This window comes from Falco biarmicus, chromosome 6, assembly GCF_023638135.1.
Source record: "Falco biarmicus isolate bFalBia1 chromosome 6, bFalBia1.pri, whole genome shotgun sequence".
NCBI lineage: Eukaryota > Metazoa > Chordata > Aves > Falconiformes > Falconidae > Falco > Falco biarmicus.
This window is the reverse complement of record NC_079293.1, coordinates 41,739,966-41,765,096: the sequence shown is the minus strand read 5'-3', so window position 1 is coordinate 41,765,096 and position 25,131 is coordinate 41,739,966. Positions and strand designations below refer to the sequence as shown.

The window sequence follows — 25,131 nt, the reverse complement described above, 5'->3', positions numbered from 1 at the left end:
TGAAAGAGGGAGCAGAAATTTTCTACAGAGATATTGAGAAAAAGGAGTTTAATTTATTTGAAAACTGCAAATTACTTTATCAAAGTACACGCAGAATTAGCATTTATGGTTTACAACAGTACAACAAAATTACATGCAGAACAGAACATGTTTGCAGGAGAAACAAACATAACTATTCCTGCCACATATAGGACCTCACGCTCCTCTAAAAACTGTACAATTATAGACCAGAAAACAGTTTGGACAAGACATCTTGAACCACGTCTGTTACATGTACATCTTATGCATCATCCTCTTAACTTGTTAACAGCCATATGCCCTGCTAGAACTGATGCATCCTACATTTGACAGGGGTGTATCAATCATCCAGATCAAAGCCAACAGCTTAGACTGGATGAAGAACATCTATCCCCAGACCAAAGACAAGGCCGGTGGGGTGGCTAGCAAAGTGTGTAGAGCCAAGAACAGTTATTAGTAGTATAACTATCTGCACATCCCTTGGTTGATGAACTGATGAAGCAAATGGGGGGGTGGGGGGGGAGGGAGGGATGAAGAAACAGGGAAATCACTGTTAAATATCTCAAAACCACTCTGGATTGGCACACAGATTTGTTCCCAAAACCTAATTTAAGAAATAATACAGGGATTGGTAGGACAGTGAGGGCTGTCTAAAACACAGCTGTACTTAGGAGCTGGAGAGTGGTTTCTCAGCAGTCTCCTAGTGACTATATATAGCTTTCACCTTCCTATTTGCTTATTCCGTTATCAAGCACAGACAAGAAGCAGGCTTTGTATTCGTTTTGCTTGTACCTACAAGCCTGACCACAAGACTTGTGAATCAAACCTTCATTTAGCAAAGTCTCTCTGGTCTGGGGCATGGAAAGTTGAAGTAAGTGAGTAAAGCCAACAAGCTTGGGGAGTTCTGTCTCCATGGAGATGGAAAAAGAAAACCTAAAGCAGTGGCTCTCCGCAAGCAGCCCCATGTCCTGAACTGGGGGGACCATGGGGCTAAATGAAAGCTGTCTGTCATGATGGTAAAGAAGAGGAATTAAGGGTGCATTTACTTCCTGTCAAAGCTATCACAAAACTTCTGCACCAAAGCAAATGGCTAATGTGAGGGCTTATTCTTTACTAAGTGAAACGTATCTCCTTCTCAGAGCATACCTGTGCCATATGAATGTCTCTGCTGCAAGGACAAGACATCTCAGATACTCTCCTGGCTTCAGGCAAGCCTGAAAGCACCACAAAATCCTCATTCACCTCAGAGAAGATCAAGACTAGGCCAGTTTTTGAAATGCTTCGGAAATCCTTTCAGTTTTGGCCCCCCACTGGCCTCAACTAGTGACCGAAAACAGAAAACAGCTAGGAACAAGTCATCTACATTTTCAGTCATCATTAGTGAAATTAATTGCCTGAAACTTTCAGATGACACTGTGCTGTACACTGGAGAACTGGCATTAGTGACATGAATTAATGTTACAGCCAGGCTAATAAACAATCTCTATTCTTAATTACCTAAATATGCTAAAACTATATTTATGGTACAGATAAATGACTGATTTGTCAGTTCCCCTGCATCCTTCTCATCGAGGCAGGTAACTACTACCGTGGCAGGAGCACATATTATTCCATGCATGCTAGTATGCATTAAAGCAATAGCCAGAGATGTGGAGTGAGACCTCAACCACCTACGTTAACTGAACAATGATTTCACTTGTTGGAAGCTGATTTCTCAATAAAAGCTAAAGCAAGAACGCTATGGGGACACAGAAGCATATACACAACTGCGCTTCCAGACTTTCCCCGTTAACAGCTGCCTTGAGGCGCACACTCACAACTTTAAATCTTTCCAAAAGTGTTGCTTTCTATTGGATTTGTACTGAAAATAAATGCCCCCCACTCCCCAATACCACAAAATTGAATAACTGGGGGTGGGGGTGGGGGGGTGGAGAGTAGGTGGGTGGGCACAACACCCCAAAAAAAATCCCACACAATCACAGAAAAGAAAGGAAGCTAGTTGCAGGATTAGTTTGTCTTTCATTTAACTAGTAATCCAACTAAAAGAAGAAATGACTACCAGATGGGATTTTCTCTTTTTTAACCTCTACTGCCATTAAACCTATTGCCTGTAACAAGTAGAGATGATGACTATGAGGCCCTCTTGAAGAGAAAAAAAAAACACCCACCAAACTTTACCTGAGAAAAAGACAACTTCAAAGACATTGCACTTCCAAGTGTGGGGTTTTTAAAATTCTGTCTTTTCCTAACGAATCTGAACAGAACTATTAATATATCACAAATTCACTATACGGGTGTGTCATATGCATAGAGCTCTTCAGTTACACATCCTCAGTCTCAAATACATTCCAAAAAAGCACAGACAAAAATATTTCTATGGGTGGTTTGATTCTTCTGGCTTCACACAAGCAGGATTTTTATTTGAATAAATACTGCAGAAACAGGTCTCTATTCCTCATCTCGCATGCCTGTTTGTCACTGATGTGCTCAGGCAGTTGTCACAAAAAGACAAAGCAGGCACTGAATGCCTCTGTATTAAATACAGTAAATACCATCTGCCAGCCTTTAAGTTCTTAACATGTTTCTTCCCCTCATCTTCCCTACTCTTTCTTCCCCCTTCTTCCCAGCCTCCTTTCTCTTTGCAGCTCTCAAGCAGTGATTAGTAGTGCTAGTTTGCGCTACTCTTGCATCACGTCACCAGCTTACTTCCACAACCGGCCACAGAAATGTATTATCCCAGCAACTTGCATGGTGGCTCAGCAGCACAAGGTCACTCGTACACACTCTCTCCTTCCTTCCTTCACAGTGTAGATGATCAGTGCAAGTTTCCTCCTCTTTGTAGATCAGTCAGACTGTATAACTAAAAATCAATCTGTATAGGGGGGAAATTCTCTTCTTCCCAGCCAGGGCTGGTCCAAGATTTCTAAGGCTTCTCCCCACCTCCTTTCACGAGGTTTTAGAGTTTGAACATCACAGCTGAGCTGGTAAATACACATTCACCCACATCACAGGGGTTCCCACCTTACAAAGCAACTCCTCCAGTCGTTTAAAATGTGCACCTGGTAGGTGCAGTCTGAAAATCTGGAAAGCTAGTAAGTTATTATTGTAAGTATTTTTTCCACAGACAGGCATGGACTTCCATATGAATAATGCAAAGGAAGATAAAAAACAAACAACCAAAAGAACTTGAGATCTCTTATTCCTGCTTTGAAGGCAGCATCCTTGCAGTACATTACAACTAGCTTCAAGAGATGCTGGTGCTAGGGGAGAAAACCTGCCTTCAAATGCCTAATATGGACACACTGTCTGCTTAAGAATTTTGAGGTTTTCTACCTTTCTGGAATAAAAGAACCCCCCCTCACCCTGCTACACAGAACAGACCCTACCTACTATGAAAGTAAACTGTTTCCTAGCCCTTCACTGCACCAATCTGAACTGCCTCAATGTCTGTACTTATACTAATATAAAATAACTAAAAAGAAAACATCTCCAAGGCTGACCTGAACTATAACTAGTTACATGAAAAAACATTTAAGGGAAGAAGGAAAACACACACATAATTTACTGAGATTTGTTATTTTCCACCTCAAAGTTTTGCAGGAATGAGTCATTAAAACAGTTGACACTGTTCTACAGAAGTTGTTAGTAATTTCTTGAGCTAACGATTCTTCATAAGCCATGAAAACATTTGCTTACAAGATTAACCATAAAATGACTATTTAAAATTGAAACTGAAAGCACAGTTATGTATTAATAAGTACAATAATTTGAAGATCTCAAGTGAGTTCATAACCTGTTTTAAAGAGCAACAGAACTGTTTCCCTATATGACATTCTTCGTTTTCTTTAACCTATGTATCAAGACAACATCAAGGAAGAGAACTCAAAATTTTCATGGGAATATACAGTAAAAGCATAGTAAACTCTCCAGTACAAATAAAAAGCAAGACAGGTGGGCAAGCTATGACCACCCTTTCAAAGACCAGACAAGGTAAATGGTTGCATGATGAATGATCACAATGCATAGAATACTGAGGATGGGGAAAGCATTTAAAAAAATATGTAAAAATAAGGCTAAAGACAGACAGATAGTGTAGTCCAGTCCATGCCTGTCAGTGGAAAAATTACTTACAATAATATCTTACTATCTTTCCAGATTTTCAGACTGCACCTACTAGGTGCACCTCTTAAATACTTTCCATAGAATGAATTAAGTCTACAGGTAACTAAGAAAAGCAAGTCTATTATCTTCTCTGGACTACTCAAATGCCCTCTGTGTACCACAAAGAGGATTAAACTCCTAAATGATAGCTACTATATTAACTGCAAAGCTGCCTAGGAGGTTTTCAACACACTTCCAAGTACTGATGACTCGACAGCCTCCTTACACAGACTATTCCAGTGCTTCACTATGCCATCTAACCAGACCAGTCATTTATTTCTGGTCTCCCTTCTCTGCAGGAGCTACAAGTAATTATGAGGAAAACTTGAAGGCAGGAGTTCTGCTGTAAGCTTGCACTGATTAGGTACATGAAACAATTGGAGCTCAGAGCTGGAACACTGTAACACATTTAAAATAACATTATTATAAAAAAGCATATACGTACTTCCTGTGAGGGGAACAAAAAGCTAGTTCTTGGGGAAAAAACAAATAATGCCTTCCTCCTTTCCCCAAGATGAAGGGGAGGTCCCTCACAGTGCCCAGCCAGAGGAGGCATCAACTCTTCAACTTAAAGCAAATTCCCTTCCATTCTTTATTCTGCACAAACAACACATGCAGGTATGCATGTGAGCACCAATGAGGTGTAATAATCTGGTCCACTCCAAGACAGAAGTCCTGGTCTTCAGCCTCCTGTAGGAAAATGCATAAATCGACTGGTTTAAACAGAAAGGAAAACCAAAATCCCGCCCCCTCTTGCCTCAGCACCACTATCTACTACCTAACTGCCCTCCATTTACCCGAGGTGGCAAAATAATCGCTATTATCTTTGGACTTCTTTTCTGCTCCTTTAAAGCTGTTTTGAAGCAAAAGGTGGGAAGCTGATGTGAGGAAAAAATCACGCACAGAAATATAAAAAGAAAAACCAACAAAACCTTTCCCCATTGGCTGCAGGTCCACTTTCGGAGATTTCTGCCCCAGTCCCCACAGGAGATCCTGTAAGCAACTCCCTTGAGTAACACTTCAGTGAATTACATGGCTGCGCTTTTAGGGACAGAAATTACCAGCAGAGAGGAAGGCAGTAATGACAACTCTTAATCCCCCACCCATCACAGTAAGTTACTGGGTGCACTTGCAAGGAAAGAGATAAACACAGCCCAGCCCTCTCATACATTCTGGCTCCAAGACCCATTTATTTCAGCATTTGCTTGCAAGAAATTCTTTTAATGTACTTTTCTTCACCAATCTTATATTCCAACAAAGACAATGTGCTGGTTTTGCCACAAATGACTGAGGACAGTATAGCATATGCTGATCAAAGGAGTCAGTACCAACAAACTGTGAAAGAAAACATGCCACTTGGCAAGTTCCTATGACACCAACAATTGCTTTGTATGAGCAAGAAACCAGGCAGTTCCATCTCACCACCACCGGCTTTTGCCTGTGTACAGGAGCACCACCACAGAGGAACTGCTTAGCAAACTAAAAATTACTACAGTCCATCCACTGCAAGTCACTGCGTAAAAGGAACATGAGCCTTGTTTCAATACTTTCTTTTAAGCAACTTTATATATATGTACAGACTAAAAACGTAATGTATCTTCAGCCTACTTGTAGGTTTTATTATTTTTAAGCTTGCATATCTTTTAATTTAAGAAATACTGTCATTACCTAGCTGAGTAAACCTTTTAACTGTTAAGAATGGTATATTATGACCATTAGGTTTATAATAAAGACCTCAACGTTCAGTTCTTCATGGAATTAGTTATCAACAGGAAAGAAATGACAGCCTCAAAAAGTCCAAAACCTACCAACTCCAGCTAGCCAGCTACCCCAAAAAAGTTTTTGGGGAGTAAGTTAGTGATATTCTCTGCAGGAGAAGGTTAACTGAAAAGAAGAAACAACATACATCTGTCCTGAGCCTGCATGCATGCTTTCCATGTTGGTGGATTCATGACCAACTTCTGCTTCCTCTCAAAAAAAGCCTAGTCTATAATATACTAAAACCAGTCAGAAGATAGCTGTAAAGGATGATTATGAAGTTATGGTTTCCATCACCTCCATGTACCTTCAGCTAACATCAGTGTTCCATACATAATTCCCTGTCTTCCTTTGTCCTGTATCCCTACTCTCCCCAAATCCGTAGGTACCAACCCTTCTTCCTCTCACAGGCTAATGGATGAATAAATTAACCTTCCATCAACTGTTCACAGTCTGATTTTAACCTGAACATTGTAATTTCTCTTTTAAGCTTGAAGGCAGCCTTCTGCATATTAATCCTTTCCAGTTTTCCAGGTATGCCAACTGGTCTAATAAAAAACAATACTTTTGCCTGCAAATCATTTATATTATCCACTTTTCTTAACTCTATCCCAACTGTCTTCAGCCAATTGAACATCATCCCAAACAGTAAAAAGCAGATACACTACCACCCTCCTGTTATCCATGTGGACGGGCATCATCCATCGAAGTACTTCATGATGTCTAACACATCCTGCTTCACACAGATAATCCCCACTGCCCCCAGGAAAAGCAGGCTGGGCTCCAACTGTCAGTACTGATTTAACAGCACTAACCTACTCTTCTAGCTTGCACAAACTGTCTTTCTTAAGCAACCAGCATCATCTGCTATCTTGACTGCGACATGCACACAACTATTTCTAAAGTAAGTTTTAATTTCAAAACGAAGGATTTATACACTACACATCGCCTTCTTCAAGTTTAACATAGGTTTCTAGGATGCACTTCAATAATACATTCTTCTGAGGTGGCCTGTTAGGATGCAGAAGGCATTCTGGAGAAGCATGCTCAGTGGTTCTGTACTATGAAGCAGCTTTCCTGAATAAGAAATGTACATAAGGAGTATCAGGAAGAGTTTTGCTCTGTACTTAGTAGAAGGAAGCATTTTATCTTAGCGAGCAGTAGCTGAGGTCAGGTTTCCGTGAATATGAGATTATGCTTTTTATTAAATTGTTCAGTATTTGATGTACACAAACCAGGAAGTCTAGTACATTCATCTCTACAGGCACTGACAGTCATATGAGATGAGTGCTGGGAGAGGAAACATGAAAAAAGTAGGTGAGAATACTTAAAAGGAGGTGTCACGTGTTCTGCAGTGATCAGTAATACAGTATTTGACAGCTTGGGCTTGCGCAGCAACCGCTTTCTAAAAAGACAACCAAACAACTTTCATACTCTGGCACACAGACCCACCCTAGTACAAAGGAAAATACCACCTGATCCATCACGCATCCCTCTCCTGGTATGCCTTCATCAAGTATGACCCTGCAGCACACCTTGCCCAGAAGTGTGCAGGGACTACTGTGTCCCACAGATGAAGCTGCTGCAGCAACGACAGCTTGGCTGAACAGTAGATAAGATTACTCCAGTTCCCATTTTCATGGTTAGGGGTGGCATATTACTGTCTAAATCCCAAAAACAGAAGCTTCAGTGAGAGCAGGGTAACCTATATTAAACATAAGCAAGTGCCATCTTAAATTGATAGACTCAAAAAATCAACTCAAATAATTATGCAGTGGTTAGGAATCTGCTCCCAAACCTTTATAAAATGCCAAATATATGGACAAGAACTTGCCACCAGGTATTTGAATCTTTACAGTTTCTTTTCAGGCCCTTTTCTGATACCAGAAGGGCTAGGAGCAACTTGCTCTAAATAAAAGTTGAGAATCTGGCATACCTTAAACTTTAAGAAGAAGCATCAGCTATTTACAGGACTTACAGCATGTACAAACAGAGGAAAGAAATGCAAGTAACTGCCGATGCAAACACAAGCAAAAAACTCACTAGGTAACAAGATGAAAAAATTACAACTACTGTTAAAACACAGGAGTCACCAGATGGGCACAGTCAGTTAAAGAATTTTACCAGTTTTGACCAGGATTTCAGTGATCAGAAAGAAACATCTGATACATCTGTAAACTTTTGCATGGTACGGGCTGAAAAAGAATCCACCTTCTAGTACAAAAAAGGCTAGGAGAGACAGAGTGGAAGTGCCAGTCAGGACTGCAATCTAAGTTTTAAACAAAGTAGAGTATTACTTCTTGTTCATCAGTAACTGAGGCCCTGGCATTTCTTTCTGTGAAAAGACAGCATGAGTAAGCCAGGTTGGTTTGGATTTCAGTGAATGGGAGAGTAGGGGAATGGATGGATAAATTTGTTCCACTGGGACAGACCCAGAATTCTGTTGGATGACCCCCATACTTCATCTGATTACAGAAGGAACTTTTTTTTTCCCCATATTATTTGAGAAAAACGTATGTTATGGGTTAACCCTGGTCAGCAGCTAAGCAAAGCTGTGCTTCTGTGAGCCACTTACCTCCCCCATCCCCAGGGGGCCAGGAAGAGACTATGAAGAGCAGAAGCAAGAAAACTCATGGGTTGATATAGACAGTTTAATAAGCAACGGAAAGAACAAGAAGGAGGAGAAACCCAAAAGAAGTGACACAAAAGCAATCACCTACCACAAGCAGAAAGACGCCCAACCTGTCTCAAGGTAATGGCTGCCTTCCAATAAACAGCCCTCCCCTCATTTTTTCTTTCCGAGCATAACGTTACATGGCATGGAATATGTCCTCGGTCAGTTTGGGTCAGCTTTCCTGGTTGCATCCCCTCCCAAGGGAAAAGAGAAAGCCTTGAAGCTGTGCAAGCACTGTTCAGCAACAGCCAAAAAACTGGCGTGTTACCAACACTGTTTTAGTTACAAATGCAAAACACAGCACCATACAGGCTATCACAAAAAAAGACAAATTAAAAAAAAAAATCTGTACCAGCTAGACCCAGTACCACTGTAAAGAACTCGGCCTTTATGATTAAATTCTGGTTTCTGAATGGTGAGCAGACTAATGACTAAGGCTGCTAACTGTTAAGAATGACTAATGATTCAGTCATTCTTAACCAGGATGAGAGAAATTTTAGATAAGCAAGAGCGTCCCAACAACAAAACATTTTTACATCAGCAGTATCACCAAAGAGAAAGCAACAAGGAAGGGAAGCTGTATGGAAATAAAAAAGATAATGCAAAACTCAATCTAATTAATTTAAAGTCAGGTAGACCCAGATTACCTCCCAAAATACTGAATCAGAGGTGAAATGGAACTATGTTTTTAAAAACAGCAAAGAGTAGAAACATACCAGTAAAACTGATGAGTTGATAAATGATCAGAGTAACTACAGCCATAGTAATCAGGCCTCAGTACTACATGGGAACAAAACCGTAACAAACAAACAAGAAGATATGTCTGCAAGAGTTGGAATTCAGGAAAACAATCCCTCTGTAATTTTTCAGAGGAAGGTCTGTATGTCATTATCTAATAACTCTGATTTTATAGACAAAAAAGAGATTTCAAATCTAATGCACCAGGCTACACTAAACCATTCATATGGTACAATAAAAGAAATTGCTACTAAACAAAAGGAAAAATGAAGATTAGTAAACATCTGTAAAGGAGAAGTAAACTAAAAAGTGCATTTATCTGTTTTTGTTGCCTTTTGGTCAATCTGAATAAAGAAACATCTCCTCCAAGTGTTCCTGACACCTAAAACATTCAATGCAAATTAATAAATTTTATAGCTAATACAAAATCAGAACACACTTTAAGAATCAGATGACCTTGAGAGGTAAGGTAACAGAAATGGAATTAATTTTGATAGGACTAATCACTGCATGATGCCTTGCAGAACTCATAAAATAGAGCCTCATAATTTGGAAACGACAGGGGAGAGAATGCCACTGAAAGTTTCTGCTCTGTTTGTATTATGAAGCTTTAAGAAGGAAAAAGATAGCATTAGGATGTTTGTTCTTGGAGAGAAAGGGAATAACACATTGCATCACTGAGAGAAACTGTGGGCCAGCACATCAGTACCAGGCATCCATGCTCAGGAAGGAAAAGCTGAAACAAAGCAGGATGCAGACCAGGGCTATCAGGATGTCTGGGAAATAGAAGAGCTTGGCTCACTCTAGCTATCAAAAAATGCTGAAAGAGGATTGTGTTGCTTCCCACAAATATGGCTTAAGGATGCAGGAGGTTAACAGCGCAGAAAAAGAACAATTTAAGCTAAATACCACTAGCACAAGAACAACCATGTCAAAAGCGACTGAAAACATATTCTGAGGCTTCTTCTAATTACTTTGGCAAATTAAAAATATTCAACAGCTTTATAAACTGAACAAGATTTATCTTAAAAAGAGTATATTATACTGCTGCTAGAAACAGTACAAATCTACTTCTATGATGCAGGAACTCCTTTCTAGTACCATTTCCTGTCATTGAGGGGGAGAAGAGTGTGATTTTCCAAACGGACTGTCTTACGGACCAATGTCTCCTCGCTTCCATCGCTGCTTGAAAAACACACAGCAGAGCTACACTACCACAGGCTACAATGAGTATTCACTGGGCAAGAAGGAAGTCACTATCTTGGAGCAATGGCTTGCAAAGGCTTCTGTTTAAGCAGGGTTGCACCAGCCAGGAACCTTTCCCAAAAGACTACTCAGCTGAAAATCACCTTCTGGGGCCGGGGTGGGGAGGGGAGGCAGGATCTGAAAATTCAAGTACACACAAAAGCAACTGAACTAAGTTAATAGATATCATAGCCCTAACTTGTATTTATTCTATCACAGTCAACTTTTGATACAATGAATCACTACATTTCCTTAATTAATAAGGTGATCAACATTGCCCATACTTAGGGACCCATAGTTTCACTCAGAAACACAGCTTACACACTCATGTGACTTTTTTTGCCATATGTATTTCTTTTATGTACTAATTAGATCATCTAAAGATTAGGAAAGTTTTTTGACTCTTAAGTGAATCTTTCATGTTTAATCCAGATATTTAGGAAAAATCCCCACTATTTTCACATAATTTCTTTCCTTCTAGCATGTATTCTTAGAACAGTTTAATTTCTACATATAGCAAGTTTATCCTCTTTTGTTTGATTTGAAACTAAAATTTGGACTTGGGAAAGAAACTATTTCAGAACAAAATGGCACATCAAGAGAGAAAATCCCATTATTTTTGTTGCTCTAAATTCATGCCATCAACACGTTTAATGAGTGAGGATGTGAATTTATCTCAGAGAAAAATGACTGATGATAAAAGAGACTACCAGTTGCGAAAGAAAGCATTCTCTAGCACAAATTGGAAGAAAAGTTAATTTAATTAGGAAACCGAGCAAAAGGTAATTTAAATCCTTAGAAAATCTGCTGTGCTTTTAAATAAAGCCTTGTTACTAAGAGTTACATTTCAGAGAGGTGTAAACACATAAAAAGAAGTAAGTACAATCTCTGCAGAACAGCAGAACAAGAAAACTAGGGGTAATGGTACCTAAGGTTCTGTACTTTTCCAATAATGTTTGTGTTTGGCTTTTGATTTCAGGTAACTAGCACACTCATAAGAAATACCCACATATTATCAGAAATAATATGCTACAAAATTTATTTTTAGACAAGTCAAGGCAGATAATATCTACTTAGACTTCTTAGGCACAAGATATTCTATCTGCATTTCAGGACTGGAAACAAAAAGCTGACCAAGTACCCGTATTAAGTCATCCGAGTTAATGGTGAATGGCCACGGAACCTCTATCACTTTGAGAACATTGTTCAGAACAAAACCATTACTCATTTTTCACTTGCACTCCATGAATTCCCTGTCTCTGTCTGTAGTCTTACAGCATCTCATCACGTGAGGTCTTGAGAGACATGACCATGTCCCAGTGCTTATTTTAGCTTCTTAATCCCGAACAGTGACTTTCACAAAGTGTTCCTTAAAGGGACAATAAGGTCAGAAACTACAGATCAAACAAATGGCTTTCATGAATTAAAAATAAAGTACTACAGATCAAATACACCTATCAAGTACACATAAAGCTGTGATTTTTGTACGGGGTATAGTGTGTAACCCCTCAAGCTGAAGTTATTCAAATATATAAATATATAAAAATCCCCACTTTTTCTTACCAAACAGTGTAATACAACTGGGAAATAGTACACTCTGTTAAGACAGACATACACTCAAAGTATACAACAATATTATACCACAGCTAAGGACACCAGCGCCTCTCAATTCATTTAGTTTGATGGTACTTGCATTGGTATTTCCTCAAAGCTCAAGTGCAGCAGGAAAGTTAGAAAACAAATCCACAGGCAGAACATCACTACCTGCTCAGCCAGCCTGCAGCTCGTGTGCTCCAGCAAGCGAGGTGCAAAGATACCACTACCTCGCCTAATCTCTCACTGCTCAGCCTAAAAGGGTGTCCATAAAATAAGGCACTACTAGCTTCCTGCTTTATAGCCCAGCGGCTCAATGTAATGCTGCAGAAATACTGTGCACAGAGGGAACGAGCTTCTTGCTTTTGCAAGTCTGCTGCAACAGTGTTGTATCTTTAGAATTACTTGCCTTGAATAATTTTCCTAGGACACACAGGTATAGCTTATATGGTATGTGGGAACCTTGCATAATCAGCAGGCTCTGAGTTTATGCTCTTTCACCCAATCTCCAAAAAACCCAGCCTCTGTCAGTTACAAAAGGCAGGCTGTGCTTCTCTGATAACCCGAGACAGTTTCCTGTTCAAAGCTCTGCAAATTATGAAAAGTAACAGCCAGACATACCATTTCAAGTAGGTAGAGGAGGAACAGCTATTGCTTCTTTTAAAAGGCACAACCTGACCTGTCACAGCAGCAGCAAAATAAAGACTTATCATACAAACAAGGCATGGATGTCTAAGAAGTAAAGAGGTATCACAAGATCAGATGCATATGCACTATTGACATTTCTTTCAACTTTATCACAAGGATTTCTAGCACAACAGAATCACAGAAAAAAAAGGAAAAAAAAAGGATTTCTAGCACAACAGAATCACAGAAAAAAAAAAAAAGAAAAAAAACAGGAAAAACTTCAAGATTTAAGAATAGGATACAATATTACACAAAGTATATCAGGCACCAGAATTTTCTCCCATGACAAACTGATCAAAACTGTACAGAAATCACAGAACACAGAAGGCAGAAGAATTGCAAGAGTCAGTGATTTCCTTGAACTTAGCTAGAAAATTCCTTTCGGAATTATCTTTACCACCTTTGTTGACCCAATTTTCTCAAAATTAAAAGATCCACAGAAACCATGTGACTCACTGACTTGGATGCAGTGTTTTATCAGCTTGCAAGGTGATGGAGACAAAGTTATCCTCTTCCCTCTAGGCCATACACACTACTGATTTACAACTGACTGAAGTACTGAAATACTCTGCTTTAACTCATGCATGCTGACATTTCCTCTTTGCATTAGGAAGACTTACAGCTTTTTAAGATCACCCCTCCTTCGTGATGGTCACCTGGCCTTCTCACAGGACTTCAGCCACTTGAAATTAAGACAAGCACAGCAACCAGGACTGGTGCTATATCAGACCCACCAAGGGCAGGCTGCAGAGCTGTTAGGTTGCCAGCTGACACTGTGCCTGAGGTCTCAGAGGTTCTATGCAGGCCATTCGGATCGTCTCTGAAAGTCTCAGCCTAAAAAGCTGGAAAGCCAGTGCAAATAAATACTATTTAGCATTTGAACTTGCCAACCTTATTTGAAGGTTTAGACAATAACCTCCCTGTGTTACCAACACTGCTGCTTCATTGTCTTTGCAACAGCTTACACCACAACAGAACCAAGAAAAAGGGACAGGAAGAACCTAGATACTCCAGCCCTCTCATTATGGGCCTGTTACTTGAAACCTGTGTAATTTTTACCAGTTCAGATCTTTCTCCAACTGGAATTGTCATGCACCCTGACAGCAGTGGAAGAAGCAATGTCAGCAAGTTCAGCTGAAGGACAGCAATCACTCGATGACCCAGGTTGCTGTGAGCATCACCCCTTTCGATTTTTTTCTGGCTGCTGAGGGTGTGACTGAGAAGCTTGCAAAAAAAACAGCATGGGAGCAGAGGACAACGCTCCAGCCAGATGGGATGCAAAGGCTCCTTCAACAGCCTGGATCTGCAGGATGAAGCTTCCATAGGGAAAAACTCAACCCAGAGTCCCCCAAATCCAGGTCCAACAGCACATCATATCTGCCCTTGATACAGTACAGCAGTGGGCCAAAAAAGCAGATCTTAAAAAACATTCAGCAAGGAACACTTTTGGATTTACGAACTCTGTGCAAAAGGTACATCCTCTTGCAGAGGAAGACGCACAGGAGGGAGTAGAGCTTCTTCTCCAGAGGGTCCAGATCAAGGGGACCACCCCAAACCTGAAAAGGAAGTCTCTCTCTCTGCTCTTAGCTAAGAAAAAATAGCTAAAGAGCAAAGGGAAAAAATCTAAAACATGATTCAAAACTGTTTTAAAAGAACCTTCCATTTTCTAACTGGAGCTGTCCATTTGTAAAGCAAAGCCCACACAACTCAACGATGCATATCGACAGGAAGCAGGATTTCATCTAACATCCCCAGGTGGAGGGCACAAGAGCCCTAGGCTGGCCACAGAGCCCACTGCCTTTGCTCACCTTTTAGATGTAGAAAGCACAGGCAGGGCACGCAGCGCATGGAAACAGTCCCCAGGCAAGCATGCAAGGCAGTGTTCTTCTATATGGCACAGTGCACACACAGGCTGCTGAAAGCTGAGCTCACTGATAACTGCTCCAAGGCATGCTCTATGCAGAGGGAGCCTCTGACTGGCAAAGAATAATATGCTAAAACGAACACTTCAGAAGTGTGTCATTTGGAATATTTATTTGGAATATTAAAGTACAAGCAAACCTTTAAAACAACAACCAACTCCTTCCAACACTTAGTAATTTCGCAACATAACTTCAAGATAAAAATCACAGATTAGGAGAGAGTATGATACAATATATTGTTAAAAACCAGACCAAACCAAAGACTGATGGTATACAGATTCCTGCCTCAAGTATGCACCGACATTTACTTAAATTAGCCAGATCCTCGACTGGCATAAAACCAATTATCCTCAACTCCAATGCAGTCACTTACACCATGCTGACTTACATAAAATATGAATTAAACTCATCACACCCATTACAAAGCTAAAGTTTTACCTGTGGTTTGATCTTCCTGGCAATAGAACCTCAATGCTTGCTTAGTCATAGAATTAAAACCTGCATGTACACATGCATGAACTGATTAGTGTAATAAGTGAAAAATATGTTGCTTTATTGAAACATTATGGCTGTAATTCTGAAGGCTGACATTACACAATGATAGTTCTGGTTCTTGCTGTGCCTCAGCTCCATGAACACAATCCATTTCAATTTCTTACAGAATGAAGACAACAAACACTTCATTGATAAAAAGTGTTTCACCCTTTTGATGGAGTGTCATCAATGTTTTCTCAGATATAACATACCAAACAAGATAAAATGACAGTTTAATATGGCCAAGCTTGCATTCCTGTAACACAGCCAAGCTGTAATTGCTTTGGGAACCAAGGTCAGAATCGGATTTAATGCAAGATCCTAAATGCGCAAGCCTTCAACATATCCTGAAAGTTAGAGTATTTCAGATTCTTGTAGGGTCTATGACAGGAACTGAGAACTTGTGGTTAAAACCTGTACGACATTAAGGCATGCCTCTAGTATTTGAGCCAGCAGCTCTGATCTTGGCACAAGCCTTACACAGGACCCTTCCAGTTACTGCATGCGTACTGGAACACCACCTCACTTCTCACCTTCCCCCCAGCTCCCATTTTCATTTTGCCTCCCTTCTCAAAATGCACAGTGATCATTCAAGTTTGACCAAATAGCTTCTCTTTTTCTAACGTAACACACACAAAACGTAAACCACAATTTTTCTTAGCTGAAGTCAGCATACGTATTCTTGAAACAAGAGGTTTCAATTGCTGCTGCCTTCTCTAGTGCAGTCCTGAGCTAGGGGGGTGGAAGAATATGGAAACAAGTTTTGTACATGTCTTTAGCCACTGTTCCTTTTAAACTATCCCCATGTTGAAAGTTAAAAGCAACCCTCCCTTCAGAAAAAAATAGCTGCACACTTCAAAAATTTCATTTCACAGTTTTTTTCTGTCTTTCATCCCTATACAATCTGTCTACAAAACAGCTTCTTCTTTGCAAGTTACACAGCATGTAGAACAAAGCCAGCCTCGCAAGTACAATGGCTTTAACACACATACAGATCTGCAGTAGTCAGTATTTTGAAATGCTCTTTTCAAACCTTTGGGGAAATTAATCATTCAACAGCCACGTGTCAGAGATATTTGTCTCACATTTGAAGGCTCCTCTTATCCTTCTTCCCCAAGGAATTTAGCAATACTCTTTTGTTTCAACAAACCAGCAGTTCCTCGTGCAACAGGACCAGTCAATGCAGATAACAATCAAGCAGGCATTTCCTCCAGTTCTTCAGCCCATCAGGACCACCTCCAAAGGCCAGCACTTGACTCCTTGTTGAAGACCTAACGAGGCACCAAAGAGAGCAGCAGGAACGTACTTCCAACGCTAACACAAGAATTCAGTAAAAGTACCCTTCCAGACCCACAGGTTGGTCCCACAGGTTTCCTCCAGTAATATTTATTTTTCATATCTCAAGAAAGACATCTTACAAAAGTACCCACCTGCTCATATATGAAAGCAGACAACCCTCCTATCACTTTTTTGGTCTTCCATGTTTAAAAATGCAACCATGATTACAGGACTTTTCTACAGCAATAAATCAATGACACAAGCTAGAAATAAAAGACAGACTACAGCAGCCTGACTCTTACCTTTGTATGAAGGTCAGAGACAGCATTATCATTCCCAACCCATCCGGGACAAAGTATTCAATAGTATTTTCAATTTTCTCACACTGTTCACAGGAACCACCTTTGAAAAACAGTCCTGTAGATTACTATGGCACTCCAACATCCTACGTAACACAGGAAGAACCTAGCATACCACTGTTCTTAATAGAGGTCAAAATCCCATATTTCCAACACAGAAAAAGAAATTTTCAAGGACTTATTTACATGGCCTGTATGTCAAGTAGCAGCATGTATCAGGTCGTGTCTTTCACATTAAGTCACTAAGTCCAATAGTGCAACCCACACAGCTTGGGATGCTCCTGGGACACTGTTGCCCTTTTGCTCACCTGCGCTTGCATAATGGTCTATTTATCAACCATCATTTGCTTTCCACATGAAGAAATCTATCACTTCTTACCAGAATAAAGTCTGTCTCAAAGACTCATGGATCTGGCATTCCAGCCTTTCTAATTCTCGCCTGAGAACCGCATGCATCTACAGGAAGCTACAAGCTTTAAATCTCCTTTCGGAAACCCTGAATTTTAGGCATGAAGTAATGCAGATTTCTAGCATCAAGTCAGAGTCTATGAAGACGCAAGGAAGATAAACTCTATGATAAGCTTCAATCTAACCAGAAATTTTCTGAAGTCTTAGTATTTAAAAAATACTGAAAATGTAGTGCCATACCAAGAGAAAAATGTACTGTGGTCTGAATTTTAAACTCTAGATAAACTAAGAACATCTCAGAACTAAAGAGGTATGTCAGCTATTTTGTCTGTGTGTCTTCCTCCTTCTTTACGTGCAGAAAAGGCAATACTTGGTCAAATATTGACTTTATCAGCTTTAATTGATTTATTTTGGTGGACAGGACAGCTCATTGATAAAAATTCAGCTGAGATCAGTTTGAATTCAATTTCTGGAAATATAACCCAATGCAGCCAATGAAAGCACTTTTCTGAATACTGCAAAGTTAGCATCCTCCTTCCTATCTTCTACTTTTGTACAAAGAACAGCACTACAAAAGGGCACACAGGCCCTTCAGATAAATGGTTCCAGTTTGAAGGAAGTAACAGATTCTTTAGTTCTCCATACCTACATTGCAAATATAGAGTCCTCAGCAAAACAGCAGAGTATTAGCACACTGTTAGATGAGACACCATGAGCTAGGGGAAAAGCCTGGAAAATGTCAGAGAATGGTATGAGTTTGTTTGCTTTAAGAAAAAAAAAATCCAATAGAAGACTCTCCACAGCATTCAAGTGTGGTACAGGAAAGGAGCTCCTTTACAGCAGCAAAGCTATATTAATGAGAACCCCTGTCAAAAGCCTCACAGCTGCAGATCTCCCACGCTTTCCCAAAAAACAAAGGGTAAGCTTCTTTAGAAGCTGCAGCAAGAAATTAAGTCTGTACAATCACTCGCTATATTTCCTTACCTAACACAGGCAGCATACACATTTACTCATCAAAATCTTTCACTGGCAGTGCATATTGATTCCTGGATTATTTTTTTGTTTGTTTTCACAGAGCCACGTTAAGTACCAATGAGGAGTAAGAAATTTACGTACAATGGAAAATCCCTCATGTATTAAAGCTCACTTGTTTTTTAACTTTCAAAGAAAACCCCACACTCAAGAGATGCTACATACTGGAGATTCAATTTAGAAACACAGCTAAGTGAAATGAAGAATAATCAGACTGAAGGGTATTTCCCACTTCTTTAACACCACAAGAGAAAGGAAATGTTAGTTAGTGACACTCCAATGCAATTTGCTTGAGTACAGAAAAAGCACACAAACGTAAAATACTAATACAAGTGGGCTAACAGAAAAGCAAAACAATCTACCCACAAACAACTGCACTGTAATCTCTTTCTGGCTCCTTGTTTTGTTTCTAACATTCTTTCAGCAAGGACCAAAATGCAACTGGCAAAACAGTAACTGCCTCCCCAAAACCAAGCAGATCAAATAATTGCATTGCATACGTTTCCATTTGGTTTCTAATGCAGAGTTAAATGATTCCTAGTTCTGAGCACGGTGTTGGAAGAAACATGTTTAATCATAGACCATGCCAAGATGGATGGTAAAGGAAATTCAGCAACACATATTTAGACTCCCCAACAAGACCCTGCTACATTGCAACAGTCTCCAAAACGAGAACACAACATAATCCACAAGTAAAAAGCCTTAACCTGAAGACTGCGAACAAGTCACAGGAAATAACCACCCAGCCACAGAGGAGTACCAAGCATGTGCACTCAGAAGATCTTTCATCTCAAGTGTCACACTCAAAAACTTCAAGTACCCACTGAAAGGAAATACTGCTTCCTACTGGTTTGGAAATTTTCCTGCAAAAAGTTAATCAGACACCAGATACTGGACCAGCTGCTGAAATCCTTGCTGCAGGATGAGCCCAAAAACCTTCTCCACAACAACTTGCTGCTACATGACTTTCATGCTTTTGGGAGAGGGAGAATCATGTAGGTTATACACTTTCAGTGATGCACATTGCTCAAAAGGGAGCAGGGAGCTAGAAGATGTAGTCCACCAATAGCAAATGACACAAGACACGCTGCACCTCACTTGGATGTTGTACCAGCAGATCTATTACTCCCCGACCAAACACAGAAGAATTTAAAATTTCCCCAGCAGCTCTGCCTATGGAGGTAGTAGTGTTCTTCCCCAGACAGGGCTGGATTACCACTAGTTTGTTTCTGCTTGTAACTGGTGATGGTGATCAATGAGCTACTCTCTGCATCTTTACAGGAAGGTTACATAGGATAGAGAGGCTATCCTTCAAATTTAGTACGATTTTAGCAATTAAAATCAAGCCTATACCTAAAACAGGGTTTCTACAAATACAGTGTCTCTTAAGAATTTGATCCTCTGACCGTGATGTTGACTTTTAATGAATAAACAACTGTAGCACCAAACTTGTACAAACATTAATGTTTCCATATTCTATGCTATGACTTGGATCATTAAATACCATGTTCCTAAGTTATGTCATGTCAGATGGAAGTACTTTCATACAAACACTCCAGATTTACCCCAATTCAGGGATCTAGGAAGCTTGCTGGCCAGATCTAATGCTTAACAAGAGACGCTAGAAACTTTGTGATGTGAGATGCCAGACACCAAACAGAATGTGATTCACCTTCTATTGCTTCCCTGCCATCCCTCTCTCCAGTCTGCAGGCTATCACCATCACCCTTCTTCAGATCAGGAATCTGAGGCAAAAAAAAAAAAAAAAAAAAAAGGAAAATGAAGACAAACAACCTCTACAAATGTTCCAGCAACAGCAAAATAGTATCAGTGACAGCAAAGATGCTCTTTTCATTAAAGATCAGACTACATGCTTCTTTAGCTCTTCAGCAGTCTTGGATACAAAGCATCAGTATCAAAAGCTTTTTTTCACTTCTATTTTCCCAGAAAGTAGCCCCTTCCTCCTAAACTACGAGCTGGTCATTAACAGACCATATCCCTTTTAGGTTGAATCAGGACCTCTGCTAAAGATCATGCATAGATGTCATTCAATGACACCTTCATGAATAGAACAGCACTATGGTCACACAGCGTGCCTGCAGTCAGCACAGCGTCATGGCTGATCCACTAAAGCTCATTGTCAATATCTGAGCCATGACGAAAACTGGGTAACAATGCCTACAAGTGGCATAAAATGAGAGAGACTGAAACTTCGTTAGTTGATACGGCAAGTCAACAGTAATAGGGAAAATATGGAGGCATTTGCGGTCCCTCCTGCAAGAGGACTTATTTGTAGCGATGAATACAATTCCACTAACACAATCTGGAGGAAAAAAAAAAAGAAAAAAAAAAAAAAAAAAAGAAAGTTCAAGCTGTGTTGGATGCAGAGAACAAACACATTGTCTTACTCCATAAGCAAAATAATGGAGAACCTACTGCAGCAATCGGCTCCTTCAGCCTTTCCAAATTGAAGTAGAGAAGTTCAAGGTTTGGTCTGAGTGGGGAACGGTGCAGGTAACTAGCAGGATTGCCGCAAGCACGTAACAGGTATACAAAGGCATTAGGACGCAGGCTGGAGGAAGGCATTAATGAATTAGAGTAAAAGACACTTTAGATAACTTCTACTCTAACAAAACACCTACTTTGTCAAAGCAAAGGAAACAAACTGTTTGAGGGCAAAACTCACTTCAGGGTGATACAATCTACCTGGACCCTTTGGAAGGCATCAAACGGGAAATCAACGATAAAAGCAAATATGATCTACCAGAAGGAAACTGCATATGCTCATATGTGGTCATGCACACACAAGCCTGTGGGACAGTAATTCAAACAACTCAATGCCATCATATGACAAAATACTCAGCAACAAACAGAAAACACTTCAGAATCGCATCAACAAAAAACCCCTTATGTGTTCTGCCGGCTACCCCTAAAATGGATCCTGAATGATCCACCGATAGCATTGTACAGCCTATGACTTGGAAGAGTCAAGAGGTTCATATTTCAGTATTATAGTGTATGTCCCTAAGTCTACTTTGTGCCCCTCCATCCCTAAAAGAATACTCAAACTCCAGAATGCAGCAAGCAAGAGCTGGAAAACACACCAATACAGGCTGCCGTGTGCTTCATATCTTGAAACACTTAACCTACTGATCTCTCAGCATTATTTTGTGAACAAATACTGACACATTTTGTTTACCAACTGATGTGCTTTCTGGAGAGCTACAATCCAGAGAGCTATTTGCAAGACTACTAGTATGTTTTGGGCAAACAAAAAACAAAACCTTGAAGTCATAAAATTTAGATACATGACCCGCTTAAAACTGGAGTGTAGTTTTGCCCTACATTAATGGATATTTTTTTAACACTAAAAGGCAATCTAGCTTTAGAAGCTAACAATAAACTGCTACAGAGTTCATAACTTATACACTATTTCTAAATCAGAGCAATACTCCTGCTGCCCTTTGATGGCTTCAGTAAATCAGAGACTACTTTCTCAGATATTACAGTCCTTGCTAGCAACAAAAGGTGAGATCGCTCCTGTCAGTTTGCTCATTTTTCACTAGAACTTTTTTTATGATGCAGTGTTATGCATGTTACTACGTTACTTCTAAGGAAGGGAAGACAGAGCAAGTCTGAAAATTAAACATTACCAATATGATGACACATACATAAACTCTCCTCTTTGCTCCAAGTATATTTTTGTATTTAACAAAATCTGTGACGCACAATATATCCTTATGAATTTTATTTTTGAAAGCAAAAGAATCAGAAGGTTCAATTATATTCATCATTCTAACAAAAGTACATTTTAAAGACTGCTAATCATCAACCTTATTGTACACAGCTCAATGATCAACACTAACGTCTGGAACTTACAAGCAGGGCAACCCCCCAGTTTGACATGCAAACCCCTACTTCAGATTTGCAGTGAACATGGGAAGAAACCTAAGACATACAGAAAAGAGGTATGGCAATGTTTTGTCTGAAGATACCCAAGGTAGCCTAAGTGCTGAGAATAAAACTGCCATGGAGCTCAATGCAAGCTGCAACAAACACCTCACTGCCCAGGTAGGTACTTGGGCACCTCCCTACTCAGATCTCCATGCTACCATAACTATCCTGCCCTCAGCAGCAGAGCTGATCTAGGTTAAAAATAACACAGGCATTTCCCCAGTACACTCAGTTTCTACAGGCATCCACATGGTGTGGCTTGGGAGAAAACAAGAAGGCTAAAGTGATGTTCTAGCTCCTCAAAGGTTCAAATCAACATTTTCTCTTTGTACGACTATCAAATCTGGCCTCTGGTTTTCCCTCATTTGCAGTAAACTTTTCATAGTCTTTACCCATGGCTTCATATGTATGTGGTCTGTAGAACCAAGATAACAAAGGCATACATGAACAAGTAACACTTGAGAACAAGTCATTTTGCAGAGACTGCTTTGAACAACATTGCAAACAGGCTAAGAAAACAGTCCCAAGTGCCTTTGCTACATCTACATTGACAAACGTAACTCAGTTTGCTTTGTAAAATAAAACACTACAGGATTATATTAAGGGCACTGTGGCATACTTTGAATAGTGGGAGACTGCTTCCTCTGCAGTGTAAGAAGGTGGTAGAGGTAAATGGAGGAAGAAAAAGGCCCAGCCTCGCCAGGGCCCTCATGCTTCCCACCTCTTCCCACCTACTCAACTGCACCAGAGGACAGAATTCTCCTCTCTGCCCCAGCACCACCCTGGTATGAACAACAAGCAAAACAGCCATGGACTCCTCCAAACTCCAGGTGGGCAGTGGGTTGCATGCAGGCAAACAAAATAACCTTGAGGATTAACATGGGCCTGATACTACCTGTGGAGTCTTACTTGGATGCCCAGTTCTCACATTGGAAAACCTATAGCTGTACATGGAAGAAATCAACTTTACTGCCTCCTAACAGCCAGCCAAGATGACTAACCGGAAGCAGGTCTCCATTTCTTCTGATTTTGTTTCTAGAAAGCTCAGTCCTAGGAAGAATCGGTTTGCATCTTGTTTTTTGCTGCAGTCAGTGAGCAGGTATCAGGGTGCCTCTTCCCATGCAAAGAAAAGCCTTCCCCTCAGAGGGATTTACAAACTGCAGCCCACATAGTGTAACTTTACCCAGAGGTGTAATAACACCCCTTTCATAGCACAAAGACAGGTATTAGTACTACTATAATTTATTTATGAAGGCAGATTAGAAGCTAAGTCAATTGCTTTTAAAGCCCTTATGCACCTGTCCACAGAACTGTGCCATTGTTGGCAGATCTTTTGTTTATGCAAACTTCACCTTGTGCAAAAAGTCAGTGGGAGGCCAGTTTGCCACTCACCCTGAGAGCACAAGGTGGATCTTGGCACAAGGAGAAGCTAATTTTCCCCCAACAGAGTGGTGGCAAGAGGACAAGTTATCAACCTCTGCACTACTCACAGGCAAGTACCTTCCTGAGTAAATACACCCAGCACCACTAAAGAAGTAATTTGTCCTGTATGTGTGCACCCTATTCTCATAGTCTTGGCACATGACAGAGTTCTATCCACCCCAAACAGCCCACAGGAGCTCTGCTCTGCTCACCCTGAGGTAGCACTGCACCAGCCTACCAAGCACAAACAGGTTCAGTTCCCACTGCCCCAGCAGGCTATGCAGCCATGTGCACACACAGCACTAATACCCAAGACAACCTGTTCCCCCTCTGTTAGGCACAACTTTACAAGCTACGGCAGAAAACCTCTGTGTACCCTTTGTGGTGGTTTGCTGTCCTCAGGTAAGAGGGAAGAGGAAGGTTTATTCCCACCTCTTCCAATTCAGGCATAAATGGCATCCATGAGAACTGTGATGTATTCCACACTAAGTGCTTCCTTCCTTGGCATACATCTTAGCTCTCAGTCTTTTGGAAAGAAAGACTGAGGACAAGATGTCCCTGAATTATTAAAAAATAAAAAAATAAGATAGATTGATTGCCCAACCTTTATTCTAAAGCCAACTTTCAAGCACACTTACTTTTAACATTTTTATTGGTACCACCTCGTTGAGGTTTGCAGTGTTCAATTTCCTTATTAGAGGTGCACTCTGTGGAGTTCAGTATTAGGGAGAGTTCATCAGGGTTTTCATTTTACAAAAGAGGGATTAACAGGCAGTTGAATGAGTCAGGAAATATATACTTGGAGCCAGATAATATTTTCGGAAAGTTAGAGGCCCAGTGGCTTTGGGTTTCTGTTTTGTTTGCTTGTTTTGTTTTGTTTCTTTAAACTTAAAACACAACCGAGGGTGCGTAACACTTACTAGTCTTTTAGCTCATTTCAAGACCAACACAGAGAGAAACCTGTTCTTTTCAAGTTGAATGTCCACTCTCTGCAACTAACACTCTTCAGTAAAGGTCAAGACATACAGAGCAAGGAGGACTAGACCTAACCATTACCTTGTAAATATTTGCTTCCATAATGGATCAAACAGGAAGAGTTTATTCATATAGCAGCCTGCCAGTACCTAAAGAGGGCCTACCAGAAAGCTGGAGAGGCTTTTTACAAGGGCATGTAGCAATAGGACAAGGGGTAATGGCATTAAACTAAAAGATGGTAGATTTAGATCAGATATTAGGAAGAAATTCTTTACTGTGAGGGTGGCGAGGCACTGGAACAGGTTGCCCAGAGAAGCTGTGGATGCCCCATCCCTGGAATTGTTCAGGGCCAGGTGGATGGGGCTCTGAGCAA

General features: G+C 40.4%; 1 protein-coding gene across 4 annotated transcripts in view; it reads right to left on the bottom strand.

Moving 5' to 3' along the window:
- Window positions 1–25,131, bottom strand: part of AGPAT4 (1-acylglycerol-3-phosphate O-acyltransferase 4) — a 79,953-nt gene that overhangs the window by 36,709 nt on the left and 18,113 nt on the right. Inside the window, exon 2 of one of the 4 annotated variants that reach the window (XM_056343665.1) lies at window positions 20,080–20,152. The exons of the other annotated variants lie outside the window; for them this stretch is intronic. The gene's annotated coding sequence lies outside the window, so the exon portion shown is untranslated. The remainder of the gene's footprint in view (window positions 1–20,079; window positions 20,153–25,131) is intronic. 4 annotated transcript variants of the gene reach the window in all.